Source organism: Microcebus murinus, chromosome 11, assembly GCF_040939455.1.
Source record: "Microcebus murinus isolate Inina chromosome 11, M.murinus_Inina_mat1.0, whole genome shotgun sequence".
NCBI classification, from domain to species: Eukaryota; Metazoa; Chordata; class Mammalia; order Primates; family Cheirogaleidae; genus Microcebus; species Microcebus murinus.
This window is the reverse complement of record NC_134114.1, coordinates 54,569,560-54,588,646: the sequence shown is the minus strand read 5'-3', so window position 1 is coordinate 54,588,646 and position 19,087 is coordinate 54,569,560. Positions and strand designations below refer to the sequence as shown.

At 41.9% G+C, this 19,087-nt stretch overlaps 1 protein-coding gene and 1 pseudogene across 1 annotated transcript in view; both read right to left on the bottom strand.

The window, feature by feature from the left end:
- Nucleotides 1–19,087, bottom strand: part of SV2C (synaptic vesicle glycoprotein 2C) — a 203,030-nt gene that overhangs the window by 117,611 nt on the left and 66,332 nt on the right. The gene's annotated exons all lie outside the window — the stretch shown is intronic.
- LOC142874123 (uncharacterized) lies at nucleotides 10,981–11,104 on the bottom strand (annotated as a pseudogene).

The window sequence follows — 19,087 nt, the reverse complement described above, 5'->3', positions numbered from 1 at the left end:
TCATTGGCTTATTAATTGCTTTAGATTAGTTTGGGAAATATCCTATTTAAACATTTACCCTCAAATTAGGTTGCTAAACACACAGTTAATGGAGCAAAATGGAAAATGCTTGGCAAGGTCTGGAGACCTGACTCACATCAATCACATGCAGATGCTGCTTTGCAGATAGCTAAACGAATGGTGACTATTGGGGGCAATTGCAAAATAAGACCAAAGAAAAGCTGTCCTTATTGAGACCGGGGTACTGCAAAGAGGGTGATAGTCAACCTTTGCCTGGGTGTGGATGACATGTTTTTCTCTGGACTGCAGGGCAGACTATGCACAGATCATCCTTCTCAATAGAGATTACTGGTGTCATGAGACCCAAGGCATGCCCAGAAGACTATTTAAAGAATGTGTCAGCACAATGCAAGGAATTCCAAAAGCAGACAGATTCACCCAGGGAAATGCCTGTGTAGCACATCTCCTATTTATAGCATAATAGATTCAAGTTTGCCACTCATGCCTCTCAGAAGATAAGTAGCTAAGGCTCCTCTTCATAACATCTGTGTCTTTATAAATGTCTACAAATCAGGAAGTGAACTTCCATAGATGAGGAGCAGCCTACAGCTGCTATGATATAAAGACTAGGGGGTCTTTCTTGTAGTCATCCCCACCGCCATACCCGTATTTCCTACAGACACCCCCACTCCCCAGGGTAAGCTGCCATGGCACCAACATTAACCCAAGACCTCTTGTGGCCCACTATACTTACTTGACTACAAAAATCCAGGGCAATACTGAGGCAAGCTATCTGAATTCAATCAATAATCACTTATTCTAATGATAATAGTAAGCAACAGCCCCTGATGGCATCTGTTTGTGCCAGGCATTCTTAGAGGAATGTTCCACACATCGGTTCATTTGATCCTCATCACAATCCTACAAAGTGGGTATTATTAAGCACTCACACAGATGAGGAAACTGAGACTTAGAGAGATTGTTCAACTTGATCTAACAGCCACTAAGTGGCTAATCAGGGTTGTGAAATAATAGTTTTCTGATCAAAGCCTGGAGGTCTTTCTCAGGGCTGACATTCCGTTGGAATGCACCAGGCTCCACTGTCCGGGCCCCTCCACTGGGACACCCCCAACTTTCCCTTGATCTGGCAACTAAAGCGTTAAAACCTACTGCTGCGGGACAATGCCTAGTGCTACAAAACATTTGTTCTGATTCCCAGGCTATGCTCATTCTTTCTTTTACTTCTCTTTTCTTTTTATTGAGATAGGGTCTCGATATGTTGCCCAGGCTAGACTCCAGCTCTTGGGCTTGAGGGATCCTCCCGTCTCAGCCTCCCAAGTACTTGGAACTACAGGCCTGTACCAGGGCTAAGCCTGGCTTGTTATTAATTATTTTGAATATCATCACTGTTCTTTCTGCTAAGCTCAACTTGGGCACCCTTATGTGCAAACCAGGAACCAGGTGTTGGGAAGCCAGGTCTCTAGCTGGGCATTACAGTATCTGTTTGACTTCACCCCTATTCTGTTTAAAGAAAGTGAATCTGAGTGGCTGGGGCAAGGCAGGTTAACCAAGGTCCCTACCATTCTCTAGACTACAACATCCACCACTTCCCACATTCCTCCTACCACCCTGGCCCTGGGGGCACTTGGAATTTCAGACTGCTGAGAGGACAATCCTGAGTTTACAATCTGGGCAGAGTAGCTTATCAAAAACTAAGGCTGAGAAACTTCCACGGCCTCCACGGGGCATCCAACCAGGACAGACAATGCAGAAGTCTCAACTCATGCACCTGGGCTCCAAGTCCTCCAAATTCTTTCCACTGTGTCAGGGTGGCTCAAGGAGCTTGTAATTCAGTGAGGGACACAAACATGCACAGGACTAAACCAGCCTGCACCCAGCTGTGATGAGTGTTCTCCATAGGAGGGGAAATGTGAGCAGAGGGGCAGGTGGCTCCTGACTCTGAGGTGGCCTCTGGGAAGATGTCACTAAGAAGAGAACATCTGAGGGGAATCCAAAGGATAAGAAAGATTTCAAGGTGACATTGAATTCCTCCACAACTGATAGGGTTAGCATAAAAAATGTAATATCGAGCTGTATCTTCACTTCTACTCTGGTTTAAAATATGTTTAATATTCTAAAGGTAGTGATCTATTGTGACTGTGCTGGATTCGTATTGGAGATTGGGCTGTTCCACCGGGCATGCTATGGAAAGCATTCAGCCTCTCCAACAGCTTACTTGAAACCCACACAGCACAATTAGAATGTTCATTTGTGGACCGTGTGATCTAATTAAAGCCAAACCTCCGAACGTTGGCAAAGGTATGATGTGAGTGACTGTAATCACTCTGGGGCTGTCAGAATACAAACTGTATTTCCTGCCTTGTGTGTGTTCACCTTTCCATTTTGTCTTCACAGCATTAAAACAGGGAGGCCTCGGAAACTCAAGGGCAGATCTGCGCCCTGGACAAACACCAGCCTTCTCTGCTCTCCAGGCCTGGCGATGCAGCAGACCAGAGGAATTAAAAGGTGTCTTACTCCAAAGCCCTGCATTTTAACAGTGGGAAAACTGAGGTTGTGGGGAGCCAGAACTTGAAATCAGGTCTTTAGATCCTCAAAGTATGTATGATCCCCAGAGCAGCAACACTGTCCCCGTGGGGAACTTGTTAGAATGCAGGTTTTTAGGGCACCGCCTCCTCCACTGACCCCAAATCTACACTTGACCAAGACCCCCAAGGGATCTGTGTGCACTTTAGAGTCCGAAAGTGCTTTTCATTAAAACAGATAACCTCTCTAATACGTCCTTTACTTAAAGTTTGCATGTGGCTACTACATGTTTGAAGGGAGGCTATCCCGGCTGCAGAATATTTTCACTCCAAAGACAGGAGGAGCTGTGGACTTAGAAGCTGCTCACCTCCCCTGGGAGCTGCCTTCCTCAGGACGAGGGGCAGACCTCCACTTCAATTCCAGGAGAGAGATGTTTAGAGAGGGCAGGCTGTGACTCTAGGATGCTTTCATGAACTTAATGAAGATTTTAATGCGGCTGGGCTTTCAGGAGGTTGAATCTGACCTGAGACATAAACTCAACCTGCTCTTCCTACCACAGCTCTGGCAAAGGCCATTCTTGGCCAGTCCAACTTCTCAGGCTTTTAGAAGGCAACAAAGATACCTCAATAATGGGCACAATATACATTACATTATCTGGGTGATGGTTACGTTAAGAGCCCAGACTTGATCAAAATTAATATATCCCTATAGCAAAACTGTACTTGTATCCCCTAAATTTATACGAATAATTTTTAAAAAGTGCCTCAAGTGTGACTTCCTCATTAAGGCATTTTTTAACACAAGGGCTGGTTCTATTTTCTTTAATATACCCTCATTTCCCATGATAAATATCACATTTCCATTTCTGTCTCTTTGCTAAGCTGCTTTTGATTCTTTCTGACAATCCCTAAGGGTGTACGCCTTTCCCCCAAATACCATTTTAAACCACATTTAAACAAAAGAAAACAATTTTAGGAAATGGTATATAGTGTTTTTCTCATAGCAACTTTTAGCCAATTGGTTTTTTAAAACTTGTTTTAAACACTTCAGTTATCCATGGCAAATTCAATGCACCCTTTAGACTGAATTTCTTTTCTTTTCTTTCTTTCTTTCTTTTTTTTTTTAAGAGACCAGTCCTCACTCTGTCACCCAGGCTGGAGTGCAATGGTGTCATCATAGCCCACTGCAACCCCAAACTCCTGGGCTCAAGCGATCCTCCTGCCTCCATCCCCCAAAGTGCTAGAATTACAGGCGTGGGCCACCGCGCCCAGCCTGTAAATTGATTTTCAATGAAAAACCTCTGTGGTGGTATTCTGAATTAAGTAATAAATAATCTCCATGAGGCAACAATCACATTCACCTTTCATAAGGATTTTCTTAGGTTAACACAAAATTGTAAAAGTCAAAGTGAAATAATAATAAATCTTTCTGAATAGCAATGATATTTCTGGAAATAGTTGAAAAGAATGATACAGTCTGCTGTATTCACAGGGTTAAAATCCGTAGAAAACGAATTCCAGGGGCCACCATCACTCCCCAGCGCCCCGCATGCCCCTGCCCAATGCTAAGAAGCCTGCAGCATCTCCTCTTTATCTACAGTTTGCTATTTCTTTTCATTGCTGGTTTTGAATTCTGTGCCTGACTTAGAAATGATAATATGATATCCTGAGAGTCCAATACTTGTTCTAATGTATTCTTTGATTAAAGGGGCTGAGAAGTAAACCCATTATTAAAGCAATGGAGATTGAGGTGGGGGAAGAAAAAGAACTGTTATTATCTTTTTAATCGAATGCAGTATCCTTCCCATTTATTCCACTACCATTTACTACTCTGAACTTTGGGTCAGGCAGCAGGTAGTTAAGAGCCCAGGCTCTTGTAACAGATGACCTAGATCTGAATCCCTGTTCTACCAGTTCCTGACTGAGTGACCTTAAGTTACTTAATTTCTTTGTGCCCCAGTTTTCTCCTCTGTATAATGGGACTAACAACAGTACCTACCTCACAGGATTTTTGAATGATTCAATGAATAAAGTACTCAGTACTGTGAAACACATAGTTGTTCAATAAGCAACATTTATTAATATTACTGTTGATGTGAGGTAAAGAGAAAAAGGGAAAAACAAAAATAGTGATGGCAAAGAAACAACAGGAAAAAAAGGAGGGTTCTGGAATGGTGGAGAAAGTGATATGACAATTTTTGCCTCTTTCAGTTCAAGTTCTCAAAAGAAGTCACCTGAAAGAACAGTGGGAGAATAATCTAGTTTTTAAAATTTTTGGAATTCGACACTATCCAAATACATAATTAATAGGCTTCTAAAACCAAGCCCTCCCTTTTTTTCAATTACTATTTTTAGTAGCCACAGGTAAGGGCCAACTTGTATTCAAATACATCTGTAGACTTTCACAAAATCAAATAAAACCAAAGGAAGTAATAACATCGAAGGCATATGTACAAAAGGGAAACAACCTCCTTTCTAATTTGCATGGGAGAATATTTATAACAAAAGTCAGTTCACCTTAGCTAGAAAGAACTGTAAATATCAGATGTGGTCTACGACACATCTCTGACTTTTCCGTTTGGAAATCTGACATTTAAGTTTGCCAGTCCAGGCAGAGACTCAAGCTAGTGGCTTGTACAGGCAGGTAATGCCATGCCAGGCAGCAAGTGCCACTTGCTCTCTAAGTCCACCTGGGCACTCAAAAGCACTTTCGCTGAATCCAGTGAGCAGACTGTAGAAGAGTCCTAAAAATGAAGCCCAATCTACTCTCCAACATCTTTTCTCAAATGGCCAGTATACAGTATACCCATTGGATAGGGGAAGAAATAGTAAAAAAAATTTTTTGTGTGTATGTCTCTGCACCCCTCCCCCCACAAAAGGCAATTATGACCCCTTGGTATTCGAAGCAATAAAAAACAAGTCTTAGGAATCAAGAACATTAAAACGAGTCACTTGTGGTGTACCATGAATATCACATGTCAGTTCAACACCGAGGGGATCCCTGTTTCTGCAAACTTCCTGAACTCCAAGTTCTGTGCCGAGGGAGCAAAGTGGTAATTGACTAAACCTGTTCTCAATGAGCCGGATCACTGATTCAACAAATGCAGCAGGTGGTCATTCATTGCGCAACTCTTGCTTAAGCTCCAGCGCAAGCCAGGCATCTTTCGAGGCATGAGGACAGAAAGGGAGGAGAGGCCCACGAATATGGACAGGACACGGCCTTCACCCTGCAGCTGCTCACGGCCTAGCACAGTGTGGTTTCAGACGTCAGCTGCACATTAGAATCATCTGGAGAGCTTTAAAAGAACAAAACCATGATGCCAAGGCCACATCCAGAGGTTCTGGGTCTGGGGTAGTGTTCAGGTGACTTTTTAAAAAGCTTCCCAAGCAATTCTAATATAAAGCTGGGGCTTTGATCTTTTGGTTTCCTGGGAGATGAAAAACATGCAAAAAATTAATTACCACAAAATGAAACACGTGCTATAATTAAGGTGCGTATATTATGCTTAAGGGGAAAAAAGGAAGAAACTACTTAATTAGTTCTGGGGAATTCTGAAAATCTTCACATAGAGGATGATGGTTGTGCTGGATTTTGAACAATGAATAAAAAGTCTCCAAGTAAAAGGAACTCTCTAAGGAAAGTTCCAAGGGAAGGAAGAAGATCCCATTCAAAGGCTTCTAGGAATGTCAAAGCACAGCACCCCAAGACTCTAGGCAGCTAAGGGTAGATAAAAATGTGGAATTCAGGGTTGGGGGAGAAGGTGAGAGGAGGCTGGAAGGCAAGTTCGACTCAACTCAAAGATTGGGCTTTGTTCTTTGCGCAACTGAGAAACAGATTGGACACCATCCATGCCTGAAAAGACCATTTCAGCAACTGTGTACAATGGTCTCCAACCTTTTTGGTACCAGGGACCATTTTCATGGAACACAGTGTTTCCACAGACCAGGGAGGGGTGATGCTTTCGGGATGATTCAAGCACATTCCATACATTGTGCACTTCATTTCTATTATTATTACATTGTAATATATAATGACATAATTATACAACTCACCATAGGTTGGGGACCCCTGGTAGAGCATAAAGCACAAGGGAGAAAGATGGAGAGGAGGGGAGGGGGGTAGGAGGAGGGTTCGTGGGACTAGGGCAGGTCACGGAGGCCTCTGAAGTGCCTGGAGCACCACATTTAAGGAGGCCTCACTCTCAGGTGTGACTCTGAATTTGCACAACCCTGAACGTGAGTGCTTCCTTTCCTCTTGCACCCCACACACCTCACTCTCCTCACCTGACCCTGGCCCCGGCCCCGGAAGGAAGACCAGCTGAAGGAGTATCACCGAGCAGACAACTCCGAGTCCAGGGATGAAAGGATGGCGGCATGGTCTAAGGCAGGGGCACAGGATTGGAGAAGACAGGGAAGGCTGGGGGCATGTTCAGTAGTCAGAGTCCATAGTTCAGGCCTGGTATGGTGGCTCGCACCTGTAATCCCAGCACTTTAGGAGGCTGAGGTGGGAGGATTGCTTGAGGTCAGGAGTTTGAGACCAGCCTGGGCAACATATCAAGACTCTGTCTGCACAAAAAAATAAAAATAACTAGCTGGGCATGGTGGTGCACACCTGTAGTCCCAGCTACTCAGGAGGCTGAGCCAAGAGGATCACTTGAGCCTGGGAGTTGGAGGTTGCAGTGAGCTGTGATATTGAGCCATTGCACTCCAGCCTAGGCAACAGAGTAAGACCCTGTCTCAAAAAAAAAAAAAAAAAAAAAGAGCCCATAGTTGTTATAAACTGATGTGTGAGAAGCTGACACTGAGGACCTCAGCTTAGGATAAAGTTGTAATATAATTAATAAAGGAAACACAAGAGGAGGGCAGGCCCAAGAGGGGCCATGTCTTAAACAAGAGAGGAAGATGTTCACAACTATGAAACTCTATCACGACTATGAAACTCCACTGTTGCAGAATGAAACCCGGCACAGACAATATGTAAACAAACGGGCATGGCTGTGTTCCTATAAAACTTTATTTACAAATATAGGTGGAGGTTCAGATTTGGCCTGTAGGCTGTAGTCTGCAGCCCCTGCTTTAGAAGAAAAGTTTGCCTATAGTGGGAAAGTTTGCCTGGGGGTGGATGTATAATAACTGAACAGGCAGTGGAGATATCTGAGAGCAATATAAAGCTTAACACCAAGGCTGGGGGGCAGGAAAACAAGAAACTTGCTTGGGAGGTGGCAGCCTATCTCGGCCACTGAGAGCTGTGTGGACCATCGATTTCCTTGCAAGAATAAATGAAAGAAAGAACAGGAACCCAAGGGTGAACCCTTGAGAAGTAGCCACATTTAGAGAGCAAGAAGGAAAAGCAGTGAGACAAGGAAGTGTGGACAAGAAAATAAACAGAGCGTCCAGGTAGAGCAGAGAACATCTCGGAGGAAAAGGAGAAAAAGAAAGGCTGCCCCACAGTGCCCAGAGCACAAGGGCTCAGGAAAGACCTCTGGGCTTGTCCTGGAAGAGGTCACTGGCAAGGTCTGAAAGAGCAGTCTGAGGCCAGTAGGAATGACGAAAGCAGAGAATAAAGAAGAGTGGGCAGTGAGAAAGGGGTGGCTGGGATGGTGCTAAGTGCAACTGCAATTCAGAGGAGCAAGAGGGTTGACATCACTGGACTGGAAGGAACTGGAACAAATGCACCAGTACTGGATAGCAGTGAAGAGAGAAGAAAGGCGCCAAGCACATTAATACAGATGTGATTGCCCTGAAACCAAGCCACAAATATAAGAGACCACAGCAAAGGGCTTGTGCTACCGAAAAAGTGGGCTGTTTCGGAAGAACAGTGCTATCGTGTGTCTTGATGCCAGAAAATGTTCGAACGCAGTCTCATGAGATGTGTGTTAATCTTCTCAGGTTTACGCATAGCTACAGTGAAAGGGTTTTTGTCAGCACAGTGATCAAACAGAGCATAACAATCTAAAAGGAACTGGTATTTTAGAGGAACAGAACCAGAAAATAATCTTTGATCTATGTCTCTGTTAAATCTTTTCATATTTTATAACAACTGGAAGGGCAAGGACACTCGCTGTGTAAGTCAGGGGTGTCCAGACAATGCCAGGAACGTGACCATGCATGGCAGAGAAACAGGCCTGAAATGGACTCATAGATCACACAGTGCTTGACCAATACTGATCAGAAAATAATTGCACAAGTCCTCCAAGACCCCTCTTTTGAAAAATTACCTGTAAAGTTTTTAATTGTTGTTGTTGTTTAAGTTTAGGCAGATATCAAAGTAACAAACAGACTAGATCATAATAGATTCTGGCAAAAGAGAAAATTCAGCCGGCCATCTCTGATGCTCTGATATGACCTTTTGTTTCCCAAAATAGACAGATGCCTAAGTTGTCAGCCCAGAGCAGTGAGTGAGTACATATCAGGGTCCACCTTGAACTAATGGATGCTGCTCTTAATCCATTGCTGCTGGCAAAGTCAGGTGAATTCAGGGCAGCACTACTTGAAGCTTGAGATTTATTCTGTCATTAGTGATGAAGCATCACACATGGACTCTTCAATCCCAAGCTGTCAGAAGCACAGCTAGGCATTTCAGGGAAAGTCACCCAAATATCCAGGTGCTGACCCACAGGACTGAAGCTGTTATTTAGTATCTGCTTCTCAGCTTAGGAGGGAAAAATGTGATCACTTTGAGTAAGAAAAAAAGTAGGAATTTTAATCAATAATTATATTGTGTGTCAAAAACGACAACAAAAAAGAATGTTGAATCCTTTCTGTTTTCTCCTCTAAAATCTAAGACATATTAAAAAAACAACACACCCTCAAACCCCTAGATGTCCCTTAAACACACCATAGTCATTCTTATCCATGAATCCTTATTCAATTAATCATACGTGCAGCATCTTTTTCTTACCTCTTATCCAAATCCTGTACCTTGAACTTCACCTCCACATTTTTGTGAAGACACCTAGATTGCTCTGGTTTGCAACTTCTACATATTGTCCCCCACATTCTAACTTGTATTATTTGTCACTGTTTCATAAGCATCAGTCTTATCTCTATGGCTAATTTGCAATTTGGCCCCTGGCAGAAACTGTGTCTTATAACATCTTATTCCAAAACTCCATGAGACTATACTGTTTAAGGCACATTTAAAATAATCAGCAAAACCTGGCTAATTTAACATAGGAGGTTTAACTCAAACCGCAGTCCTTCTCACATACAGCTATGCAATTGTTGGAAGTGGTGCAAAAATGAAATTCTGACTGTCAAATCTTGAGTGTCCCAAGAAGGTGTGATAAATGGCGTACTTAAGACCTTTTGTCTAGATGAGTGATTCTCAAATGCATATCCATAGGACAGGCTTCATGAGAAAGTTTCCACCAGCCTACCATGAGATGAAAAAAAAACAAGGAAAATGATATTCCTTTTTCATAAAAATAAATTTATTCATTTAAACAAAGGTCCTTTATTCTAAGGATATGTCCTTCCTATTATTTTGATGTGAATATGCCTTTTGTTTTATAAAATGATAGTATAGAAAATTGTGTTGTTGCAATTATATTTTAAATGTCCTTCTTTAGTAAAATAAAGAGTTGGCTTTCCTATGTCAATCCTGCTCATTCTTTTTTTTTTTTTTTAATTGGACTTTAAAATCCCAAAGACTGGGAGCCACTAGTACAAAACTTCAAATGTTGAGAACAGTATTTTGGAAATACTACACTCTGAAAAAGGAAGAAAAGAAAATGTACTCTAACGTGTAATAGAAGAGAGTCTCCTGTGTCCGTGTTTGATGGCTGTACAACATGGCTGCACATTCTGTGACACTCCTCCCATCAAAAAGGGGCATCTATGCCACCTCTCCTTGATTCTGGGTGACTGTTTGAACCAATGGAGTACGACAGAAGTGATACTATGTAACTTCCAAGACTAGGTCATAAAAGGCAGTATAGCCTCCACCTTGCCTACTAGAACAATAGTTCTTGGAGCCCTAAGCCACCATCTATAGCTCTGAGTACCCCGAGACTGCCACGCTGAAGAGGTCACAGGGAGGTGCCACCCCTGCCAAGGTGTCAGTCATTTTGGACCCTGCAGAAGAGACCATGTATTAATACCAGCAAAACTCCACTGATTGACCTCTTTAGATACCACAAAGAACAAAATAATCACCCAGCCAAGCTTTGTCCAAAATTCCTAACCTAAAAGAATGTGAGATATAATAAACTGATTATTGTTTAAAGCCACTAAGACTTTGGGTAGTTTGTTACAGAGTAACACACATCTGAAATAGCACAGTAGTCCCCACTTAGCCACAGTTTTGCTTTTCTCATGGTTTCAGTTGTCTGCAGTCAACCATTGTCCAAAAATATTAAGATGTTTTGAGAGAGATCATATTTAAAAAACTTTTACACTATATTGTTATAATTGTTCTATTTTATTACTAGTTATTATTAATTCCTTACTAGGCCTAATTTATATTAAACTTTATCACAGGTATGTATGTAAAGGAAAAAACATTAAACCAATAAAAACAGGTACTACACTTGATCTTAGCCAAAAGGCCGAGAAGCCATAAAACATAATTCACTTATATAGGGGTTTGGTACCATCCGTGGTTTCAGGCACCCACTACAGTGTCTTGGGATGTAACTCAATGGTGGGACTGCTGTATTTCCTAAAACACTTTTTTTTTTTTTTGAGACGGAATCTTGCTCTTTCACCCTGGGCTAGAGTGCCGTGGCGTCAGCCTAGCTCACAGCAACCTCAAACTCCTAGGCTCAAGTAAGCCTCCTGCCTCAGCCTCCCAAATAGCAGGGATTACAGGCATGCACCACCACACCAGCTAATTTTTTCTATTTTTAGTAGAGATGGGGTCTCACTCTTGCTCAGGCTGGTCTTGAACTCCTGGCCTCAAGTGACCCTCCCAACCTCAGCCCCCTAGAGTGCTAGGATTATAAGTGTGAGCCACTGTGCCCAGACCCTAAAACGCTTGTAAAAACATTTCATTCACTGGGCTGCCCAGACTATAAGAACTACAGTATTACGAATTATATATATTTTTCCACTTTCAGTTTTAAGGAAGATCAAAATGGTTTAATTGTTATTAATAATATTTCTTTTTAATAGTACAAATTATTTCAAAAGAAAAACATCAAAAGCAACTACATTAAGGCATAAAATAAATCGTGAGTAGAGCTAGAATGATGCTATAAATTTCTCCTTCCTGTTCCTGTCACGTCTTCTCCACATAATCCTAGGAAAGATTTTTTGAGTTTTTGTTTTATTTTAATGAATGGGTTTTTACAGTGAGGAAAAGATCGGGGCTAAGTAAATGGGGACCAGGATTGAAGCAGAGGGTGTTATATAGCTGGCGGTGGTGGTGGTGGGTGACTTGGTTTTAAGGCAGGAGACTTGATTATGATGCAAGGAGAAGAAACACGTATGTAGAGAGCACTTCCTCATCAACAAATATATTAATTAGCTCCTAGAGAGAAGCGAACAAGGACATAAACCCTGTGTGCTCTGGAGCATGCCAATCGCAACGTGGCTGATTAATAAAGCTCAGAGACAGGATGAGACAGAAGAGCAGCTCTTCTTAGGAACCTGGGCAGCAAGCAGATTCACTACCATGGTTTTCTACTTGCATAACCATCCTCCCCCAAATCGAGAACCCCCAGGGCCCCTTCCTATTTTTCTCATCTTGAGATTCCACAGTGGGGTAAATCAGTAACCACCTAAATATCAAAAACATTTAAATCTCAAAGCACAAATCAGACTAAATGTATTTAACTTTGGCTCCCTGTGTGTGTTGGGGCACGGGAGAGCATTGTGCATAAAGTGTTGTCACAATAACGAATTGCTCCTTGGGGTCAGGCTGGAGCCTCACAGCTGTGCGTGCAGATAAGCCAAGCGGAATGGAGCAGTATTAGGGGTGGGGATCGCAGGGCTTTGTGCTGCATTCACTTTCTCGTTCAGACCTCAGGATGACGCCATCGCCACCTGCAACCTGCTCCATCATAGAGATGCTGTCAGAGGTACAGCGGTGCTGTCAGGCAAGTTTGATAGGCTGGACTAACGCTTTTATTCCTGACTCCAACTCTGCCTCTCAGGGGCCCACACACTGCCTTTCCCAAAGTGACTCTGACTCTCTAAATCCCTGGTTTGTATTGGTTAGTTTTTATCTCAAGAGTTCTGATTTCAGCTGTTGGAAATAATACATTTTATGTGATTTTCTAGATCTTATGTCTTAATTGTTTAGCAATTTAAAATACAATTGTGGATAATTTTTCTAAGGCACAGTGCACTCAGGATTGGGGTTAAGAGTATTCCATCAGCAAATCCATCCACAAATAGGAAGTTGTCTAGAATGTGGCGGAAATTCTAACACACCCTTCTGTGTTAGATTCAGTTTTCTCTCTGCACTTCAACAGTGATGGCTGTCACTAATGTCTAAAATTCACTATTAGATTCAGTGTCAATTTTTCTTGTTAGTTAAACCTATATATATAGTTATATATATATATATATATATATATAGTTAGTTAAAACTATATACACACATATATGTGTATATATATATATATATATATATCCTGCTTTAAAGGATAAATTCCCATTTTAATTGAATTATACCTAAACTCTGGGCCATTTGAGTAAAATCTAATCCTGGTCAGATTTCCTTTTGTTTTACAATAAAGAGCTATATGAGATCACAACTTGTGTTTCAGGTACCCACCTTGCTGTTGCCAAACTCTAGTCTCCAGGGGAGGCTCATTTTATCCCAAAAGGAAGGGCTGAGATTCTGTGAAGGACAAAATTTAAGCTTTGAAGACTTAAAAATGAGGCCAGGGTAGTTGGGATGGGGATATGACCCTTCCATTGGATCATCTCTCTTCCATAGAATGTTTTCTCCCATGCACCCCCTTTTCTTCCCTTCCCCCCAACCTTCTACTCTCTCCTGCTTCTCTCAAGAACTGTGAAGGGTCTGAGATTTTTACCTTACTTGAAAGCTAGTATGTTAGCCTACCAGTTTCATGGATGCTGCCAGATGACATGAGACTCTTGGCTCTGAGCCATTAATACTCACAGCAATAGCAGTAACCAGGGTATCAGCATTTGTGCTGACCAAGGAGGCATGAAGCAGGCAGCTGACGCCTTGGTGTTAAACTAGATGAACAAGGGAATCCCAGCTCATCAGGGTAGGAGACCACATCCAAATTTGGAGACATATATTTAGCTAGTAACAAAGAGTGTACACGTCTATAGCAAGGGTCCAAAAAACCATGTGTTTGTACAGCCTATGAGCTAAGAATGTTTTGGGTTTTTTTTAACATACTTTAAAAGGGCTATAATAAGAATTTGTGACAGAGACCACAGGTGGCCTGAAAAGCTTAAAGCATTTACTATCTGGTCCTTCATAGATAAGTTTGCGGACCCTCAGTCTATGGCATCCTCTGTACTTAGGGCCCTAGTGGGGAGTGGCAGTCCCATGGCAATGAGGATTCAGGGTCTCTCTCTTTCTTGCTCCATCAGAGCCACAAATTGCAGGCCTATTGGGAGCAAGTGCATTATGAGATGATCTTGCCCTTTCATTACTAACCCCCATTCCAACATAAACACCAGAGGCAGGTAGGTTTCATAAAATGGGGTTAAGGTGATGACTGGTTGTCACATCAACATATCTGTGGGCAAAGGTTTTGTTGACCAACAACCTTTATGTGCAGTTTGATTTCTAATAGCTGCCACCCAGCGCTCCAGAAGATTATCTCTGACCCTCTCTTGGGAAACCACTTCTTTCCTACCAACCACAACACTTCTCCACAGATCAACACCGCTATTCCACCAGCATGGTTCTCGCAACCAGCCAAATTATCTTGCTACCTAGCAAGCTGATTCGTCTAGTGCCACCTTTCTCAATCCCCTCAAATTCCACGTGCTATGGTTGCCAGGACTGGTTTCCAAGCAGCATCAGCAGTGCCTGGCAACTTCCTTAATTGGCTCCATGTAAAGGAACCAGTTAAGAGCATTAATATGCTAGCCTTCAGTCAACACAGGATTTTCCCAAGCTTTTGCTAATCAGGTAATGGTTTGATGCAGTTGATGGATTCCCCTGGTGCTATGAGGAACATATCAGTTTTATTCTATCTTCTTTGATCCGGTAGTTCTCTCAGCTTTAGAAACAAAATCCTAACTGACAAGCCTGAGATAAATACACCTACTTAAGCCTTTATAATATCCTTAATTCCTAGTTTTTTTACCATCCTGCTCACTGCCTCCCCAACTAAGAGGGTTCCTGTGAATATTACATCATATCTAAATGCTAAGTACAGTGCACTACTCACACAGACCTCAGCCAGTCTTGTCACATCAGTAAATTGAAATGACAGCCATCATATTGTCACAGTGATTCTGGGAATCTGAGTGCTTCTAAATGGAGCCACCAGCCAGATTTCACCAACTGCTCATCACCTTGTGTTCCTGGATGAATTTATTTCCAGCATACATTCAGAACTCTTCTTCAAAGGGTTAGAAGGGATTCATTCTTCTACTTTGCCCAAGAAAATATATTTTATGCTTTTATTTTGTTATATTTTTCTTTCATGCCCAGGTAGGACTGTCTGACTCAGGGACCCCATTAAGTCAGCCATACTTTATATAAACAGTTCACTAATTAATAGTGAAAAATAGGGGAGACCTGCTCGGGTACTTAACACAGCTCCATTAGCACCAAATGAGGTCTTCAAGATGAATATTACACCAGAAGAATTAGTTAAGCAATGGTCTCTACAGGCAGTCTTAGCAACAAAAGAGCAGGAGAGGGGATTTTCTCAGGGTTAAATCTGTCACTGGAGTGTCCCTGGAACATCATGTCAGAACTACTAAAACTCCTATAACCTACATATTTTCAGAGAAGGGAGATTCTTTTATATTTTTATTTTAAATCCGGTGAGAACCTTTGTTCTCTGAACTTTATAATGCATGCATAGAAGAATGGAATTTAGGAGAGGGAAATGAGGGCTGACAAAGAAGGGAAGATATATTCACCTCGGGGCATTGAGAACGCAAAGTGAGGGGGTAAGAGAGCGAGGCAGCATACAGAGTGCAGGGAACCCTCTGCCTCTTGGGCATTTGGTCAAAGATCACCATTACCCTTCATGACGCCTTTTCCAAATGGAGATTAAAAATTTCATGAGCATTTCTTCTGCTTCTTTTGGCCAACATGGTTAAATATAGTAAAGGAGTTCCACACGTTACTCTCTGACCCGTACCCAGGGCGAGGAGGGGTTCAGGGTGAGACGTTATGGTGGGCAGGAGGGGTCTGGCAGCAATTATAGCTGGGCAAGCATGGGGTTGAGTCAGCTAAAGGGAGGTATGTCAGAGAGGGCCAGCAAGGGCTGCACTTGCAGAGGGAAACTTCCCGTGAACACAGTCAAGACAAGCCCTCCCCGTGTAGGACTGGGATTAGGTGTCTCTGGGCCATGGATTTTGATTCTGCCTAGAAGAGATCAGTGGTTTATGTTCAGGGTCAAGAGGCCCAAGGGTGATTGGACATCTGTATACATTTATACAGGAAACACAGGGACCCTCCCACTAACACATCCCAACCAAGATTTACAAATGATTGGATTTCGTTGCAAGGAGAAAGCAATTAGAGGCTATATCCAATAATGTAGATTCCATGACTTCAGCCTCAAGAAGAGGAGCTGTTTTCTCTGTCCCACATACTGAACTCCTGAATTTCCTGTATCATTTCAGGACCAAAAAGTGGTGTGAGGTGCTTTCTCTAGGTCAGAATTAAAAACAAAAACTTGGGTATAACTCAGCTGAGAAAGACTAGGATTCTGCTTCCTGGGTCTGAAGTCTCTTTCTTACCAGCCACTCATTGGAGCCAAACTGCAGGGCTTCAAATCCAGCCTCTGACACCTAATTCTAGATTGAGTGCTGGTCCTGGGCATATCTCTGATGTGGTCTCACTTCCTGGTTCTGTGTGGAACATGGCCACAGCCCTCCCTCTCAAACCCAGTTCCCACTCTGTCCTGCAGCCTCCCCAACCTCTGCCCAGTTTGCTCCCAGTTCCTGAATCTACTCAGCTCCTGGCTTGATCTTGCCGACTTTAGTCTTACCTAACAACAAACAAACAAAGAAATGCAGCTTGATAGATATTATTCATACTACCTAAAAAATGATAGTAACAAACAATTAATACATACAACTGGTAGGTGTCAAGGGCTTCATGCTGAGTGAAAAAAAGAGCCAATCTCAAAGGTTACATACTATATGATTCCATTTCTATAACTCTCTCAAAGTAAAAATTTATAGAGATGGAGAACAGATTAATGGTTGAATGGGCTTAGGGTTGGGGACAGGGTATAACTATAAAGGGGTAAAATGAGGGAGTTTCTTTGTGGTGATGAAACAATCTGGATCCTGACTGTACTGTGAGGTTACATAAATCTATATCTGTGATAAGATTTATTTTATTTTTCTTTTTGTAGAGCTAGGGTCTCACTACATTGCCCAGGCTGGTCTCAAACTCGTGGCTTCAAGCAATTCTCCAGCTTCGGCCTTCCAAAGTGATTGTAGGCATGGGCCACCACACCCGGCCTGTATTTCTTAAAACTATACCCCTCCTCCGAAACAAACAAACCAAAAAACAAAACAAAAGGTGAAAAAGTCTGTATTTGAGTTAACAGTATTATACCAATGTTAATTTCTTGGTTTTGACAATACACTAAGGTTATGTAAGATATTATCATTGGGGGAAGCTGCATGAAGGTAAACAGGACTCTCTGTATTGTTATTGCAACTTCTTGTGAGTCTTAAACTATTAAAAATATATTTTATTTATATTTATACACACACACACACAGTCAGTCCTCTGTATTCATGGGTATCACATCTGTAGATTTGACTGACTGGATAGAAATATTTTTTAAAAAATAGATGGTTGCATCTATACTGAACATATACAGACTTTTTTCTTGTCATTATTCCCTAAACAATACAATGCAAATACTACATCACATTTTATATAAAGGACTTAAGTATCTGTGGATTTTGGTAACTGTGGGGTCCTAGAACCAATCCCCACAGATACTGAGGGATGACTGTGTATATGTGTGTAGGTATGTGTGTGTGCGTGTGTGTATATCTCCTCAATAGTAAGGCCATGAGTCCCATCCCCAGCAGTAGCATATCTTAAAGAACAAAAGATGACAAGCAGAGTGCCAAAACCATAATTTATTTGCATGGAATTCTTTTTCTTTTTTAATAGAGACAGGGTATCTCTCTGTCACCTAGGCTAGTGTGCAGTGGCATGATTGTAGCTCACTGCACCATCAAACTCTTGGGCTTAAGTGATCCTCCTGCCTCAGCCTCCTAAGTATCTGGGACTACAGGCATGCACCACCATGCCTGGCTAATTTTAAAATTTTTTGTAGAGATAGGGTCCTACTATGTTTCCCAGGCTGGCCTTGAACTCCTGGCCTTAAGTGATCTTCCCACCTCAGCCTCCCAAAGCACTGGGATTACAGGCATGGGCCACAATGCCTGGCCATGGCATTCTGAATAAAAATACTAAATAGAATTTAGTGTCAAGTTGAAAAAGTCTTGCTATAAAAAAATAAAACTAGCTAAATCAGAGGATTTAAGCTGTGATGTCTTCAGCTGGCAGAACTCAAACTGTATGCACATAAAATTGAGGTGACACAAATTAAATTTGTCGCATCACTCAAATCTGGCTGGTTTTTCCCTTGGCAATTGTTTTTTCTACAACATAGTTTTTATTCTATTGTATAGATTGTAAATGTCTTCCTGACATGAGCAATAGTCCCTAATGTACATGATTGTTGTGTGGAAAATGATCTTGAAACTATCTGGAAAAGGAAAAAGGTAATTCTCTAAGAATTCATGAGTTTCTTTCTGAAAGGTATCAAAGGAGCCAGAGTAAAATAACCCTTACCACTTCTAAATAACATTAGAGTATTTATAGGAAACATGGCACCTTAAAAACAAATTATTCCCACATGACTTGCACGCTTCAAGGGCTTTAAGAAAAGAGGAAGTTAGAGTTTTTTACTTGACAACTGAGTTAGGGCATAAACAATCCCCATCTTTGTCTGCTGAAAGAAGGGTAAATGCGGGTGAATAAATATTTTCTCTATTCTCAGAAGACAGTAGGGTGAAAGTATTTATGGCATACCTATTGGGCATGAGAACTGTAGGAGAGGAGTCTGCCAGTCAGGAAACTCCAACATCAATGTGTGCCCCACTGTACCTAACACGAGGGCTCAGGAGACATTTACCTTTGCATTTGCAGAGACTCTTCCTCGTGCGCTCATATAGAAACTCAAGAGGAATATATATTAATAAAAGTTCATTCTTTCTTCTGAGCAGAAGGAGGAAAGCATGAGGTTCAAGAACCCAGGGAAGGTGTTGACCACACACAGCAGAACATTTATAATAATGGGGCATCATAGGTCTAATTTGGTTTTCATTATGAAAATTTTTAATGCTTGATCTATGTGAACAAAAGAGCTCAAAATGGAGAAGGGGCT